Source organism: Balaenoptera physalus, assembly GCF_965194825.1.
Source record: "Balaenoptera physalus genome assembly, chromosome: 18".
NCBI classification, from domain to species: Eukaryota; Metazoa; Chordata; class Mammalia; order Artiodactyla; family Balaenopteridae; genus Balaenoptera; species Balaenoptera physalus.
Genome location: NC_138899.1, coordinates 1,469,038 through 1,485,687, shown reverse-complemented (window position 1 = coordinate 1,485,687; position 16,650 = coordinate 1,469,038). Strand labels below are relative to the sequence as shown.

General features: G+C 52.6%; 1 protein-coding gene across 2 annotated transcripts in view; it reads left to right on the top strand.

Moving 5' to 3' along the window:
* The window catches only part of LOC309647517 (uncharacterized protein), a 191,968-nt gene that overhangs the window by 56,738 nt on the left and 118,580 nt on the right, over positions 1 to 16,650 (top strand). The window contains exon 2 of one of the 2 annotated variants that reach the window (XR_014256107.1): positions 10,520 to 10,904. The exons of the other annotated variant lie outside the window; for it this stretch is intronic. The gene's annotated coding sequence lies outside the window, so the exon portion shown is untranslated. Of the gene's footprint in view, positions 1 to 10,519; positions 10,905 to 16,650 lie in introns of those variants that run through there. 2 annotated transcript variants of the gene reach the window in all.

Below are 16,650 nucleotides of genomic sequence, written 5' to 3'. Positions count from 1 at the left end.
AATATATTCCTCACTCTTGAGAGGAAATTATGCTCCTTTTTTTAAAAAAATTTATTTATTTATTTATTTATTTATGGCTGTGTTGGGTCTTCGTTTCTGTGCGAGGGCTTTCTCTAGTTGCAGCAAGTGGGGCCCACTCTTCATCGCGGTGCGCGGGCCTCTCACTGTCGCGGCCTCTCCTGTTGCGGAGCACAGGCTCCAGACGCGCAGGCTCAGTAGTTGTGGCTCACGGGCCCAGTTGCTCCGCGGCATGTGGGATCTTCCCAGACCAGGGCTCGAACCCGTGTCCCCTGCATTGGCAGGCGGATTCTCAACCACTGCGCCACCAGGGAAGCCCCCCAACTACTCTTGATAAAAGTTTCACAAAGGATTAAAACACTTTAAATTCTCAGTGTTTCTATTGTTTTAAATTATAGCACATGGAATAAATATTAGTGAAATATTAGAAAACTCATACTGTTTTTCATTTCCTGTGTATTTATAACTGACGGTAAGAGAGTTTTTAATGGTTTGACAAGAATTTTTAATGGCCACTGAGCAAGTGCAGTTTCCCCCAGTTGATTTCGAGGATCGCTTTTCCTGGTTTCAGCTTCCGTGGTGGTCTTCGTGCCCCTGCTCCACTGAGCAGGCGAGGGCTGCCTGGTAGCCGAACATGGAGTATTCTGGACGGACCTAGAGATGCTCGTCCTAAGTGAAGTGAGTCAGACAGAGAAAGACAAATGCCGTATGGTGTCCCTTACATGTGGAATCTAACATAGGACACAAATGAACTTATTTACAATATAGAAATAGACTCGCAGACAAAGAGAACAAACTAATGGTTACCGAAGGGGAAAGGGGGAGGGGGATAAATTAGGAGTTTGAGATTAACATATACACAGTACTATATATGAAATGGGTAATCAACAAGGATATACTGTATAGCACAGGGAACTATGTTCAAAATCTTATAATAACCTATAATGGAAAAGAATCTGAAAAAGTATATATATATATATATATATATATATATATATATATATATATATATATATATATATGAACAACACTGAATCACTTTGCTGTACACCTGAAACCAACACAACATGGAAAATCAACTATTTTTGAATTAAAAAATATATATCTTTGGGGACCAAAAAAAAAGTCTTCTCCCAATCCGCCCTCGGCCACCAGCCCCTCCCTGGGGGCAGCCATATTTGCACTGTGCCGTTGAAGAAATAACGGAAGGCAACTTGCTTCCCTAAAATAAGTCCCATAGTGCCCTAGTGTCATCCTTTTTGTTGTAAGTCAACCTACCAACCTACGAGTCACCAGAGTGTGTATGGGGTTTAGTGCCGTGCAGTGTGTGTGCAGCCCGGCCGGTGGGTAGACCCAGCCACAGAGCCTCATGCCTGTCTTCACCTCAGCAGCCCCCCATCCTGGGACCGATAAAGAATCTCTTCCCCTTTATTCCGCCCGCTACTCTCTGGGTGTGCGTCTGCTTGCTCACCTCACAGAAGCATATTTGCTGGACCTGCTCAGAGTTCCGTTTGTTTTTACGGGTTGTACCCAGCGCACCGGAGCGTCGAATGGAGTAAAGATTAGAGGCTGCTCCCACTGTATGTGGACCATGCACGCACCATCGTGTGTATTTGCATTTTCTTTTTAAAAAATAATCAGAGCTATTTATTGCTCAGAGAATCCTGGCTGCAGACTAAGGAAGATGCATGAAAGGAAAACTGGGCAGAGGACGGAGGTGCCCGGCAGCAAGCCTCACGCCCCACGGCCAGCCCCGCCGGGCCCTCAGCTGAGGGGGAGTCCAGTTACCACCTGGAAATCTACAACTAAGGCCCCTACAAAACATGGGACATGCTCACCTTTTTAGAAAAGAGTTTTCCCATCTCTTCTTTTTTTCCTTTGTGTATTCCCAGCGTCATCGTCTTCCCTCACGAGGGCCACAAGCCTCACAGTAACGACTGCAGGGTCTGTTTCTAACACAGCTCACTTCAGATGAGGTTTTACCCTTTTTTAATGGTCTGATGTGAAGGAAAATGTGATAAAATTGCCGGGATTTCAAAAGGCAAAGCCTAGAGAAGGTGATCACGTGAATGAGTCGGATCCTGAGACGGCTTCATTCACGAGCAGATTCAACAAGTACACCGCGGATGTCCCGTATTATCATCGCTCAGTTTAGATAAGTGTCAGAGGGTCAGGCAGTTTTCAGAACAATCTGTGAGTCTCAGAGAAGACGAAGCGAGAGAGGATGGAAGTGACCTCATTACAGCAAACACGGGAGGTCTGCCCGCGCCACGGCTGCTAACGCCGAGATCTCCCCTGCCCTCAGCCAGCACCGCCCGGGGACAGCTGGGCCAAATCCTGGCACTGATTTCTGCCGTTTTCCCACCGTTTTCCCAGTCCTTCCACCTGCATGTCACCGGGAGCTTCCTCCAGGGTCCCCTCCACGGCTGGCTTCGCGACCATCTCTGGTGATGCTGCAGAGGGCGTGAGTGCCACCACACCGCTCACTCCTCCAGGCTGTGGGGTGCCCCCCCAGCTCCCCATCAGCCCAGGGATCTGCGGGGCCCTGGGGATCTTGGCGTTTCAAGAGGAGAGAATCTGGAGAAACCAAAGAGTATCAAAAGTGAAACTGCAGTCGTCAGTTCTTATTTTGAAATAACTTGCAAACCTGTAGCCTCTTGGAAGCTGTCCTCTGGGGAATGGAAACAGATCCCCTGGGAGGCGGGACCTGTGTTCCAGCCTGCGGTTGTGGGCAGCTGAATCGTGTCCCCATGAAGGTGTGGAAGTGCTCACCCCCAGCACTTGGGAAGGCGACCTTATTTGGAATCGAGTGACAGCAGACGGTCAAGTTGAGGTCATCCATCAGTCCATTATGACGGGGTGTCCTTATAAATCCTAATCCTAATCCGTTACACGTGGAGTCCTCAGAGAAAGAGGAAGTTTGGACACAGTTGCACACAGGGAGAACGCCAGCTATAGATAGAGGCAGAGACAGGTGATGCTTCTACAAGGATCTACAGGATCTTCGGGAACCACCAGGAGCCGGCGGAGAGGCCTGGAGCAGACCCTCCTCGGAAAGAACCAGTCTGCGGACACCTTGATCTCGGACTTCTGCCTCCAGGCTGAGAGATAATAAATTCCTTTTGTTTTAATCGGCCCTGTTTTGGTGCTCTGTTGGGGCAGCCCAAGCCAACTAACACATCTGTGCTGCCCACCATCTGGAGGACAGAGGTGACCCTCATCAAGCCACACGAGCCTTTTGTCTTGCTTTTATTATCTTTAAAAATACGAGGAGTTTTTACACACTACTATATATAAAATAGGTAAACTACTGTATAGAGCACAGGGAACTGTAGTCAATATCTTATAATAACCTATAATGGAAAAGAATCTGAAAAAGAATAGATATGTATGTATATATATATATAGCTGACTCACGTTGCTGTACACTTGAAAGTAACACAACATTGTAAATTAACTATACTTCAATAAAATTTATTTTAAGTAAGAGGAGTTGGACAGATCAGGGATTTCAAGGGGAATCACACTTTGCAGCCCAGCATGTAAAACAGGTAACAGTGCAGGGGGCGGGGAAACAGCTGTCCGCCTGCATCACCCCGGCCCTTGGAGCATCTCTGAGAACCCAGGGTGGAAACCACCTGCCCTCCTCACCTTGGGTCCCTGGGCAGCTCTAGACCAGCTAGCAGTGAGTAACCATCCAAGTGCATCACAGCGCAGAGCGCTGTCGGGGTGACATACGTGCTTGACGACTAGCTGGCGTTTAAAAGGTTTCCCGTATCGCAGGTTTTGCCGTTTTGTGATTGGGTGCGTCTGTGTAAGAGGGATGAAACTGTTGCCATCTTTCTGGTTTACTTGAGTCAGTTCGCAGACCCTCCAAGCCCTGGCAGATTTGACTATGTCTGTAGCCACTCTCCTCACCTGACCCCAGGTAAGGTAGACAGGGCCAGCCGGGGCGGCCGTCTGGGTGGGGCGGGCGTGGGGCCCTGACTGGCCCTCGGCTCCTTGGCCATCAACAGCCTTGGCAAGAGCAGGCTTTATTGGAAAGAGTCTTCTGGAAATCACTTTGTAGCCGCTTTCCATGGCTCCGGTTTTCCACTTCAGTCCGTCTCCGTGATCTTGTTGAGAAGAGGCGTGAACGGGAGCGCTTAGCGCAACCATGGGCGGCGTCCCACCGCGAGAACGCGGCTGCTTCTCCTCGGACACGAGCGATTAGAATGTTGCCTGTGCTTTCTCAGACCGCGTGGCTGAGTGTTTCTAACGCACCGGGGTTGAGAACAAGGCAGCGTTACATCGCGAACCACTGTTGCTAAAGATCCTTTCCGACGCTGCAAAAGGAACAGCGGCCCCTCGAGCCTGCATTATTCCAGTGTTTGCTGCGTGGCAGTCATAATAATTGCATTTTATTGGAAAACATTGCACCATGTCCCACTGGCCAGCCCTTCTCGGGTGACATGCAAATGTATCTGCTTCAAATAAGCCTGGAATTCAGAAATCCAAATTTGCAAAAAAGTTCAGTGGGGGAGAGGAGTGGTTATACCTTTCAGTATGTAAATGTTTCCCACCACTTTTCTTTACAGAGTAAGCTCCTCCTTGTGCATTTAAAATGGGATTTTAAAAAATCTGAAAGGAACACGTGTGTATAAATTTTCATATAAGTTGTCATCTGCCCACATCCGCATGTCGTAAATTCCGCAGTAGGAGCTAAGTTATCGGTCCCTGTGGTGCAAGGCTGTTACGTTCCGGCGCTGAGAGCTTGGTGATTAGCAGGCCTGTCTGTAACTGGAGCAGTCCACACGCTGGGGGACCAGGCACGGCAGGAACGAGAGGGGCAGTGGCGGCGCCAGGAGACAGCCCGTAAGGTGGTGTGAGCCGTGAGGTCGCCAGGGAGGCTGAGTCGCCTGAGGGATGACACCCAGGTTTACGGGGAAGGGCACACGGGAGCCACGTCTTACAGGGCTGAGTCGGTCACCAGGCGTGAAGAGCCTTTCCTAGAAAGGGAAGCGTCCTGATCAAAGCTCGGCGACCTTCAGAGAGGGTCAGGAAGACTCGGAACGAGAGTGGTCCAGGGGGCAGAGGGGTGGAGGGTCTCCAGCGCCGAGGCAGAGAGACGGGGTTCTCCGGTCTCCTTACCAGCTGAGGCTTTCCTCCACAAGCCCCCGGAGCTCTGCCCAGGGCTGTCTTCTGGCAGCGAGACGGTGTCCACTACTCAGAGCAGACCGACACCCCAGACGATTCCCCGTACGCAGGGGACAAGCACCCGACCCGCTCAGCCTTCGGGTGGGACAGCTCTGAGGGCACCCAGCCACCTCCCGGGGCCCTCGAGGACTGAGCCCCCTGCTCACGGGCACAGAGCCGCCTCCCTTCTCTTCCCCCACGGTGCCCTCCGCTGCCTGCTCTGCGTCCCCTGGGCCACCTCCCCAGTGACGCCTGCACTCAGCCTGTCCCTGGATCAGCCTCGGGAGGGACCCAGCCTGAAGCGGCGCCGACTTGGTTTTGGCTCAAGGGCGGCCACTGAGGATCACAGAGCAAGGATGCAATGCGCCAGGACCGCTGTTTCAGGAAGATCCACCTTTCCAGCCACGATGTGGAAGGGGGAGGAGCCGGGAGGGGGAGAGCATGTGGAACCGAGGCAACAGAGGAGGGAACCGAGGAGGAGCAGGGAGGGCGAGACGGCCGCCCGAAGGCCCCTCACCACCTCCAGGGCCAGTGAGCTTTGCGCTTGGGAGGGGCAGACGGCGGCGCCTGAGTCCCTGGAGATGGCGGTGGTGCGGGTGTGGGCTAACGGGGGGCTCCTGGTTGCCCTTCCCAGCCCAGTGGAGGCCGGCCAGCTGTGCGGGTGGAGAGGGGTCCAGCGGGCAGCAGCGTGGCGTCAGCCAGCTCAGCAAGTGGCCTGGAGAGCTTCAGAAGCTCCGAGGGATTCTGGAGGTGACCAGGGTGAAATGAACGGAAATAAACAGCCCCTCCCGCGTAGTGTGGTTTACGCCCTAAGAGGAAGGTGAGGCTGGTGCCTGGGCCGGAGGGGCCTGGACGACACCCACGTGACCCGTGCGTTGGAACTGCAGACGCCCTCAAGGTAAACTGCATTTTCGCTGGGAATCAGCCACATTTCTCTGCGTAGTTTTCTTGGGGTTCTTCCTCTTTCGATGCCCCTTTCACCAAGAAGAAGGCAGGACAGGGTCTGTGGCCCCCAGCGCTCCGCTCATAAGAGGAAGGCTGCAAAGCCGGGGTCCCTGCCCCTCTGGTCCCCACGGGCCTCGCCGTCCTGCCCACCCGCGCAAAGGCAAAGCCCTTCTCCCGGGAAAGCGAGGGGGGCAAAAGGACCTGGCGCGCTCAGCGGCGCGGGGTGGGCACCAGCCCTGGGAGGGGGGCTTCAGAACTGACGCACACCAGGGTCCAGACAGACATGGGCACTGAAGGCCACCTGATCTGTTCAGCCTCTTCGTGGCCCCCCTTTTACAAGAGCTTGTGATTGTGGGATGGAATGAGGACACTCAACGTGCAGTCAATCATCAATTAAACTGAGTATTTCCAATACTCGCGGTCGTTCCTCCCAACATCAGTTCCCGCTGGAACATTCTCGGGACACACCAAGGATGTTCCTAGTTTTGATTTGTTCCTGTTTTCAAATCCCTGATGTCATTGTGGGGAGTTACACATTCTTTACTCGTTTAATAGCTATTGATCGCATGTCTGGACGAACAGAGGAAACAGTAAGCAAAGCAGACGCCCTGCCCTCCCGCGGGAACTGGGGGCCAGAGCCAAATACACAAAAAACCCATAATAGAGGCCAGGACGGGAGCGCCAAGAAGAAAACCAAAGCAGGGGAGGGGACAGGCCGTGAGTGAGGTGACATTAGAGAGGGGACGGGAAGAAATGGGAGCCCCGGGCAGGAGGAGAAGCCAGGACGGCAGTGAGGCCCCGAAACCACTCGGGGGCTTTTTGTTCGTGCTTTATTTTGTTTTTCTGTGGTTTGACTCTTTCTCCAAGAAGCACTTGGTCATAATTTTCAAGTGTATGAGCCCCAGTTCTTTAAGGTTTGACTGTGGGTGTCACTTTGCAGCTTGGGGAGGGACGGCTGAGGTGGCAGTTACGGGGGCTGGTTGCACAGGAACAGAAGGCAGCTCCACTGCCCAGGTGAGCGTGCCCACACGGCTGCCACCTGGATGGCACCTGGTGTCACCGCGTCCGGGTCGCCGGCCCTGAAGGAGCTCACAATTTAACTGTTTCTGTTTCCCGGTCAGTTTAAAAAATTAATAATGCTCTTACAGAAACAATTAAGAAATAACTTGTTAGTGGAAATGCACGTGATTGTGGCTCAGGCAATTCAAGAACGTTTCACCTGAGGATCCACGCACGTGTTATCTGCACTTTCGGAAGAGGTCCTTGATTCTTTCTGTCTTTCTCACTGCGGTGAAACTGACGGACAAGACCGAATGCATCCTCAGGGAGCTCTGCGTGTGATTCAGGATCAAAATCTCGCCCTGAAGAAGAAAGCGCTGCTGATAGAAAGCTCCCCGCCACCCCCCAGGGAGATTGAGGAGGGGTGGAAGGGAGGCTGGCAGTTACCCCTGGGCTTGAGTGTGTGCGGCTCGGTATCATGGGGCTCCCGGTGCTGTGGGAGCAGAGATACCTGCGGCCGAGTTCTGACTCCTGCTTCGTGAGCTTTGGGCAGGTCTCCCGACCTCAGGGCCTTTGCACCTGCCTCTCCCTCTGCCCGTAGCACCGTTTCCCAGACGCCCACCAGGCCCGACACCCTCGTCTGGAGGGGGCCTTTCTGATGACCTCCAGTTAGATTGGAACACCCCTCCCCCCAGGCTTCCCTGCCTGGTTTTCCGGTGTAGCCGTTCTCAGCATCTGTCATTCTGTATCATGCCCATCGAGCTCTCCCTCCGGGAGAACGGGAACCTGCCTGTCTGGTCACTAGAGCGTCCAGGGCTGTGCTGACGGTACTCAGCCCCGGCACAGCAGGGACACCAACTAGTGAGTGTGGTCCTGCCTGTGTGCCTCTGGCTTGGTCGGCTCAGAAAAAGCAACTGGGGGTGACTGGGGCTGGGTGCATGGGTGGGCAGAACCAAGGTGCTGCTTCCTTCTCCAAGGCCCTCGCGGGCTCTGGATGACACAATATGTGTGTCTCGTCTTAAGGGGCCGGTGGCCCAGACACACCCCCAAGATTCCAAGACAGATCCCAGATCCCTTGTCCCATGATAACCCGTAACAATCAACATATCAAGTATTGAAAGGTAGGGCTTCAGAGCCAAGCCTTTCTAAAGCTCAGATAGGAAGGTCTGGCCTTGGTCTGGAGGACATCTGAGCCTTTTCTGGAAGGAAGTAACAGAAAACCCTCAGGCCACTGGGCCCAGACTGCAAACAATTAAGAACCAATTCCCTTTTTATTTTGCGGTAAAATGTGCATAACATAAAACGTGTAGGTAACCATTTTTAAGTGTATGATTCAGTGACATTAAGTACATTAACATTATAGTTGACCCTTGAACAACGTGGGTTTAAGCTGCATGTGTCCACTTACACGCAGATTTTTTTCAAAAGTAGACGCTACAGCCCCACGCGTTCGGGGCTGGGTTGAATCTGCAGGTGTGGAACCACGTATATGGAGGAACCGTGTACACGGAGTTATACTGGCATGATACTGGGATTTTCTACTGTGCAGAAGGTTGGCGCCCCAATCCCCCGTGTGGGTCAAGGGTCAACTGTACTGTGCAGCCATCAACACCATCTCCAGAACTTTTCCCAAACTGAAACTCTGCATCCACTCAACGCTAACTCCCCAGCGCCTGGGACCCACCGTCCACTTTTTGTCTCTATGAAGTTGACGACTGTAGGTCCCTCGTAGAAGCGGACTCAGGTAGTATTTGTCCTTCTGCAACTGGCTTATTCCGTTGAGCATCCTGTCCTCAAGGCTCACCCGTGTGGTAGCAGGTGTCGGGATCTCCGTCCTTTCTAAGGCTGAGTAGTACCCCACTGCATGGATGGACCACACTGTGCTTATCCATCATCTGTTGACGGACACGGGCTGCTTCCACCTTTTGGCTGGAGTGAGTTTGCTGCTGGGCACGTGGGTGTGCAGACATGAGACGATTCCCTTGTGCAGCCCATGTGCTTTTGAAGCTGGACGTGGGTATTAAGCCTTTCGTGTAATTACCGGGGGGCATGTTCAACCCTTCCAGCCCCCAGGCTTGGCGGTTGCATTGCCGTAGGGAGCCCGTTATTTTTAACAGATCTCAGAGGACTCACGAGCAAGTCCACGGCCGGGAGTTTGGAAATGCAGGTCTCCGAGAACGGGAGGAGGCGCTGGGGTTGCCGGCGTCTGGGCAAAGCCCTCTGGTTCTTTGCATCACCACGACAGGCGGGCATCGGGCCAGAGCCTCTACGGGACGTCCATTTGGGACGACAAGATGGAACCCAAGCTCTGAACCTCCCCAGAGGGTGGGCCGGGCAGGGACGGAGGGTGGGCTGGCTTTGTTTCTGGGGCGGTTCCCTCCCCTCCTGAAAGGCACCTCCGTCTGCCTGTGGGCTCCTTGGCCTCCTGTGACTCCCAGGACCCGGACCGAGGGTTGCTGTTCCTGAGGCTTTTATCTTCATCGCTGGGCTGGGCTTTTTTTAGACTCAGCCGTGATCTCGGCTTCCTGACGACGTTATCCATTACACTGTCAGCCTGCGGGGCGCCTCGGGGCAGCACCAGTGTCAGCAGAAGGTGAGGAAGGAAATCAGGCTCCATCGAGAGCTAATTACCCTGCCTCACAGTTAATTAAACGCTTGTTAGGAGCAGCAGGGTAGATCCTAATTAAACTTGTCTAATCACAGCCCCCTGACATTCCCGGACACCGGCATCCCTACGGGGCTTAAATCATTCTCCCGAGGGCAATAATACCTGTCGGGTCTCGGCGGCGGGGCAAGCGCAGGGACGCTCGGGCCTCCGTGTTTTCTGCGCTCATTTCCCACATAGCGAGCGCTTCGCGTGTGTTTAATTTACACACGTTTCGACGGGGGGGGACCCCAGATTGCCCTGACGATGTTGTCGTTTTCCCCTCTTTCCAAGAGGGAAAGAAAAGGAACAGAAAGTAACGGATGTGCTGCGGAAGCGGTCAGCAGCGTCATTTTGTATGATTTGGGTAATGATCATGATTAATGCTTGTTGATCGTTATATCTCTTGTGTTATGTAAATAAAGCTGTGGCCTTCTCCTTCCAATTCCAATTCCATTTGGAAGCGTGGAGGGAGGGCAGGGCGGCCCTGCCAGCCTGCAGGCGCCTGTGCAGCCTCCCCGCGGCTCCGGCCCCGCCTCCTGCCCCTGGCACTGGGGCGGTGCCAGCGCCCCCGGGAAGCGGGACCCCCCCCCCCGCCGCCGCCCCCGCCGCAGTGAGCCGTCATGGGGTGAGCGGAGGACGGAGAGGAGGCTGCAGGCCCCAAACCATGAGCAGAAAAGGCCGGACTTAGGACTTGCCTGGCGGTCCAGCGGCTAAGACTCCGCGCTTCCACTGCAGGGAACACGAGTTCGATCCCTGGTCGGGGAACCAAGATTCCGCAAGCCGTGCGGTGCCGCCAAAAAAAGAAAAGGAAAAAAAAGAAAGGGTGGGTTTTCCGGTTCTCTTTAAGCCTGAGTGGGCAAAAGAGGACAAGGTGGGCGCAGTCCGTGGCCGTGTACCTGGTGGAGGTCTGGGAAAGGCCAGAGAAGGAGCCCCGGATCTCCAGGCCCTCTGGGCCCTGGGGATTCAAAGTGGTCGTGTTCAGAAACAGAACTGCAGTGCCATGGAGGCGGTTCAGATAAACGCACGTTCTTTCTCAGCCTAGGAGGGTTTGGGGCTGCTTCTTCTCTTGCTAAGAAGCATGAATGCCTGCACAATTTTAATGCCCGTGAAAAAGAAACCCTGACGTCCGGCCAGGTTCTGCGGTTCAGCCGATGGGTCGTGGCGCCGTTTGTGTGACGGGATGATCGTCAGTGTCCTGGCTGGGCCTCTGGAAAGAAGGATGTCGGTGACGGATCCCTGATTTCTGCGGGAGCGAGTCCTCGCCAGGAGCCCCGGGCGGCGTGTCCGGCGCCAGCGGTCGGCGCTGCAGGCCGAGTCCAGGTGAAACCAGCCACTTGGGTTACGAGCGAGCACACACACCCGTCCTCCAGAAACCCGGACTCGGGGAGGGAGGAAGCGGTGCTAATTTGTTTTGGTTCTGTAAATAGAGCCGCAGTTTGACCCAGGAAAGCTGTGCCCCACACCTGCTCCTCCTTTGGAGACCCAGTAATGAAAGCGTTAAATCAAGCCGCCCCTTCTTATTGTTCACCTTCTCACCAAATAGCATGAATTAATGAAAAGATGTAAGCACTCAGATCTTTTCTGGCAAGAATTCTTGTTGAAATAATCAGTTAACCTTGGAAGATCAAACTGACGGGCCGTAAGTGCAAAGTTATTTAAGATGCCAGATTATCTAGCCAGATGACTCCATCTGTTGCAAGAAAGCAGTAAGAATGTTTTTGAGAAATTTCAAGGCTTCAGAAAGATTTAATGTTATTTCCCCGCAGAATTAATCCGCCCATTAGAACATACTTTAACCTCTTACGAGTAATATCCTGGGATAACTTTAATTTACCTCTTTCCTTTATTCATACAGTGGAAATGATCTAAAGACAGCAAACAGATAAATTAGTTTCAAGCTTTTGCTTTCATTTATTTTCAAATGGGGTTTTTTGTAAAAAAAAAAAAAAATTACATGAAATCTCAATTTGCATTAGATATTCTAAATTCGTCAAAGCACCACTTGGATGCCCTTTATTTTGCAGTACTGCTTACACTTGGTGTTGTAGAAGCAAGATAAGAACATTTCATTCAGGAATGCTTATACGATGAAAACTATCTTAACAACTGGCTAGTCTGATTGTTTTTGCAGAAAATAAGTGTACACCGCCTGGGGGAAAATACTCCCTGAGAAGTGGTGTCAGTGGGTGCACGTGGCACACGGCCACGCTTGGCCACGTCGTGCTGCATCCACTGAGCAAGTGCCGGCCATCAGACACGAGGCAGAGATGGTTTTCTTTTGGTGCCACACTTGTAAAGTGATGTTAGGAGCAGCCGGTTTTTCCATGGTGTTTATCTTACCCCACTTTCGAAGTCATTCACAAGATGTGAGTATTGCTATAATTTGGAACAGCAACTGTGCAGAAGAGAGTATAATTCAGACTCGGCGTTCCCCGACCCTGGCTAGCTCCATGACAGTTTTTGTTTCCTATGAAAGCCGCCTGCTTATTGGTAATTCCTTTAAATAAAGGAATTATTTTCCTAAGCAATTTGTTTTGATTGTGTTACGTTCTAGCTCGTCCTCCTCGGCTGTGATGAAAGAAAAGCTAATCTGCTGGTTTACTATCTTGCCACACATAAAAGACAAGTGGAGGATGGAATTTTCGAAAAGCGAAACTCCTAATTTTTGTGACAAAATGTGAATGAAAATGATGAACTTATTCATAAAAGATGAGGATTTTGAAGTGAATGATTTATGGGTATAAGCATTAAAATATATTAATTTAGTGTGGAGGCAGCAGATGTAAATGTTACTTGGTAGCTGAGCGCAAAGGACGCACACGAGTGTCCTGAGGTGCAGACAACGCCCTGAGCCAGTCACGCTGTGGAGCCCGCGTGGGTCTAAGAGCTCTGGGAGGGAGCGATCCAGTGGGGCTTGCGATCCGGTTGGGGGCGGCACTGACCAGCACAGCCCACTGTATTCATCCATTTGACGGCGCCGAGTCTGTGGGTGCAGCCCATCGGCGAAGCTGTGAGCCCCAGGGGGTGAGCTGGTAGACAGGCGGCTCGGTGTTCTGTACAAGCGGATCTCTAGCTAAACTCGGGCCTTCTCAATCTTGACACTATGGACATTTGGGGTCAGATAACCCCTTGTTCTGGGGGCCGTCCTGTGCATTATGGGATGTTTAGCCGCATCCCTGGCCTCTACCCACTGGATGCCCGTAGCACCCCTTTGGCCCCCCAGTTGGGACAAACAAAACAATCTCCAGACACTGGCAAACTCCGATCGAGGAGCCCTGCTGTAACCTACAACCACCCATGATGTCTGAGCGTCGGGCTCAGGCCCTGGCTTAGGCTGACACACACGAAGCTATGGAAACGTGAGGTTCGGGCCCCTCACTTCCACAGGCCCTTCTGAGGCTCTGGGCCAACTTTCAATTTATAATTTTATGTCTGCGATTGTTTACGTGTCTATGAAAGAGGACCCCCGAACGCTAGAAGTTTAGGCCCCATAAAATCTAGACCTGCACCTGGGTCTCAACCCGGTTGATATTCGTCCACTTACTTTGCAGAACCGAAACCTGTTCAAATGGCCTCCTACTCTTCCTCCTGTTGGTCAGTTTGTGTCTACACTCAGGTGTGTGTGCCGTGACTCCCCCATGGAACACAACCGCCCTGCCTTGTGGAGCCCCGCAAGGTTTGGATCTAAAAAGTCAGGACTCACCCTGACGTTACCACCTGTGCTCAGGTGAAACTCTCACAACCAGGGAAGCTGCAGGGTCCTGTTTTCATGCATTTGAGGATTCCACACAAATATAGGTTGCCAACTAGAAATTCTACTCATGATTTTTCATAAAGCTACCTTCAGATCAAAAATTCTTGAGGAATAATCCCAGTCCCAGCCAACATAGTCTTAACTCTTAAAACATAGTGAGGGAGGAGAGTTGAGAAGATGATCTGTGTGTATTTGCTACTGAGACTTTGTCTTGTTGGAGAAGGCGGAGCTCAGAATAACCAGGTAGAGGACAAGCCTGTGAAAGAATGACCAACTCTGACTGTGACCCTTTCTTGAAACCTTAAAAACTCCTTGATCGTTTATTAAAATTAAACCTGGCATAGATGGATGGTGGATGGATGGGTGATGGATGGATGGGTGGATGGAAGGATGGTGGGGTGGGTGTACATAGGTGTATTGATGAATTGAGAGATGAGAAGAGACAGAGTGATGCTGTAGATGAATGGATAGATGGATGGATGGATGGATGGATGGATGGATGGATGGATGGATAAAAGAATAAAGAGACTGCCTTTACCCTTTTATTTTCTTCTGAAAGAGAACACAAGAAACTATCAATAATTAGTTGTTGGGAGAACTAGGAATTTGTGGGGAATTAGGGTGGCTGTGAGGGATTTTTACTGTTTATTCTGTACTTTTCTGTAATGTTTGCATTTTCGTGTCATGTGTATGAATTATTTTTATATGGTTGGGATAATAGGCTATTTTTCTTTTTTATATGTTTCCATTTTTTAATGACTAAACTTTAAGAAATGAACCCCTCTGGGAGCCTCCTGTTGGGTAAAATGGTTTACACCTCCCATCTGATTTTTGCTAAACTCAGTGGACACATTTCTGCCCTCACCTTACTGGTTATCCCCCCACCCAAGCCTACCGTTGTCGATTTCTCCGGTACATTAGGTCTTCTTCCTGCATCTCCTGCCATGCTTTATCACCGTGCCTTGCGGGGCTCTCATCCTGGGTCCACGCCCGTGCTTCTCTGCACCCGTCTTGCTCCAGTTACTCTTTCCCAGTCTCTCGGTCCACGTCCTGGCTTTCACTCCTTTCTCTGGGCCAGTGGCCCTCAAGCCCCTCTCTGGAGCCCTCGTCTTCCTCCCGAGCTTCTCATCCGTGGGTACAGGCACAGGTCCCCTGCTAGAACGTAAGGAGCTTTCGTGCAAGGAGCAAAAGGGCGCCCTGCCCAGCTGCCTCTGCACCTGCACGTGTGCCCCCCATGTTCTCCTCCGTCTCACGTGCCCGAATTGAACCCGCCACTGCCCACGGCCATCCCCCATGTCACTCGAGCCGAAACACCATCCCTCACAGGCGGAAACTTGCTTCAGCCCTGCAGGGTAGGTCGTCGTGAATGGAACCGTAGGAGTTTATCCTCGTGCTTCTGGAGTTAGACTCAGGCTCAGACTTCGCTGGGCGTTGGGGGTTCCAGTGGGTGTCAGGATCACGCTAAGTACTGTCACGAAAGTATTACCATCCCTCTTAGATTGAGCCGGCACAAGGAAGGACCCTGGATTTTTACACTTTTTAAACAAATGATTAATTACTTATAAGCAAAAATCCAAATAAGCAACTATTTTCCTCCCCCGTGTCACAGAGGTCTTCCTCAGGAGGGTCCATGAACCCTTCTCAGGCCTGAGAATTCAAGACTTCTCCTGAATAAGCCGTCGCTCTCTCGGGAAGAACCCTGCTCCTCCAGGAAACTCAGAGCCCAACCTGCTCCCTCCCATGAACACCCCCAGACGAGCTGGTGGGCATTTCTGGGCGCTAATCCGCTCAGGCTTACGACTTTCCCTTACCCCGACTCCTTCACTACTTCTTTAATCTTCTCAGATTTGTGGTTCCTTTCAAGCCGCCTCAAGTCCTTTGCTGAATGAGGCAATAAAGAAGTAAATGTCCATGTAATATAGAAGGACTCTGGTGGACCTCCGAAGGTTACAGAATAAAGCAAAATAAGTGTCGTTCCTTCCTCCACCCCCAGACGACACCTGTGCCTGCACAGAACGCTCATCCAGTCCTGACGGCTCCGCCACCTCCTGGGCCTCCCAGGGAAGGACTGCATCCCTCCTGGGCTGGTTGTGTCCCCTGGGGCATCTCCAGCCGGGGGTGGGAGGGCGGCTGTGCGTCAGCCCCTCCCTCCAGCAACGTCTCCGCACAGCCGCAGGCGCTCACCTGCACGCCCACCTGACCTGCACGTCCTGCCACGTTCACCTGTGTGCCCCCCGCCCAGCACCTGGCCCCACACGCGTGCACCGGGCACAGTACCCAGGCCTGTGCGGTTGACCCCAAACTGCCCAGGGCCTGGGGCAGAGCCTGCCCCGGAGGGGCCCAGCCAGTGCCCGGTGAAGGGCGGGAGGGGGAGATTCAACAGGTAATGGTTATTCCACCTGCGAGCGGGACCATGGGGCACTTTTCAACCCGAGAAACCCCTGTAAAAGGCAACGTTATGACCCTTCCTTTGTACGTCGGTGTGCGTGGCCCAGTGACCCCTGTAATAAAGCTGTGGACGCGCATTCCCGGGCCCTTCTGCCGACTGTGGGCTTGTGGTCGTTCTCGATGGCGTCACAGCTGCACTGCCCCTGGTGACCCTCTGCTGGATGACCTCGGCCTCCTGAGTCCCCGTAGCTGCTGGGCTCACGTGCACTCACGGGTGGGCTGCATCCTGCCCTGCTTGCCCCGCCGGGAACACGCGCTCTCAGCTCAGGGTGTCCCCAGATCTTAGTGGCCTTCCAGTGCCAAAGGGCCGGCCGAATCCCCTCGTGTCCCTCAGGCCTCAGTGAAGACTCTACGACACCCTGTGTTCCCACTTTGTCACTCTGCTGCAGAGTAGCTGCCTTCTCTGTGTGTGTTCACACTTCTGCACATGGGTTCCTGCAACTGCAGACAACAATCCGCATTGGACCCCCAGCAGGATCCAGACCAGCCCCATCTGCTGCAACAGAGCCAGGGCGGGCCTGGGACTGCACACTTCCCGGGGCCCCGCGAGCTCTCCTCTCGCTGGTCCAGCTTGGCTCAAGGTCCTTGGCTGCGTCCGTCTGGGTTTTGTTCATTGTTCTTGGCTCAGCACTCCCTGATGGGGAGTGTTGACCACTCTGTGTGA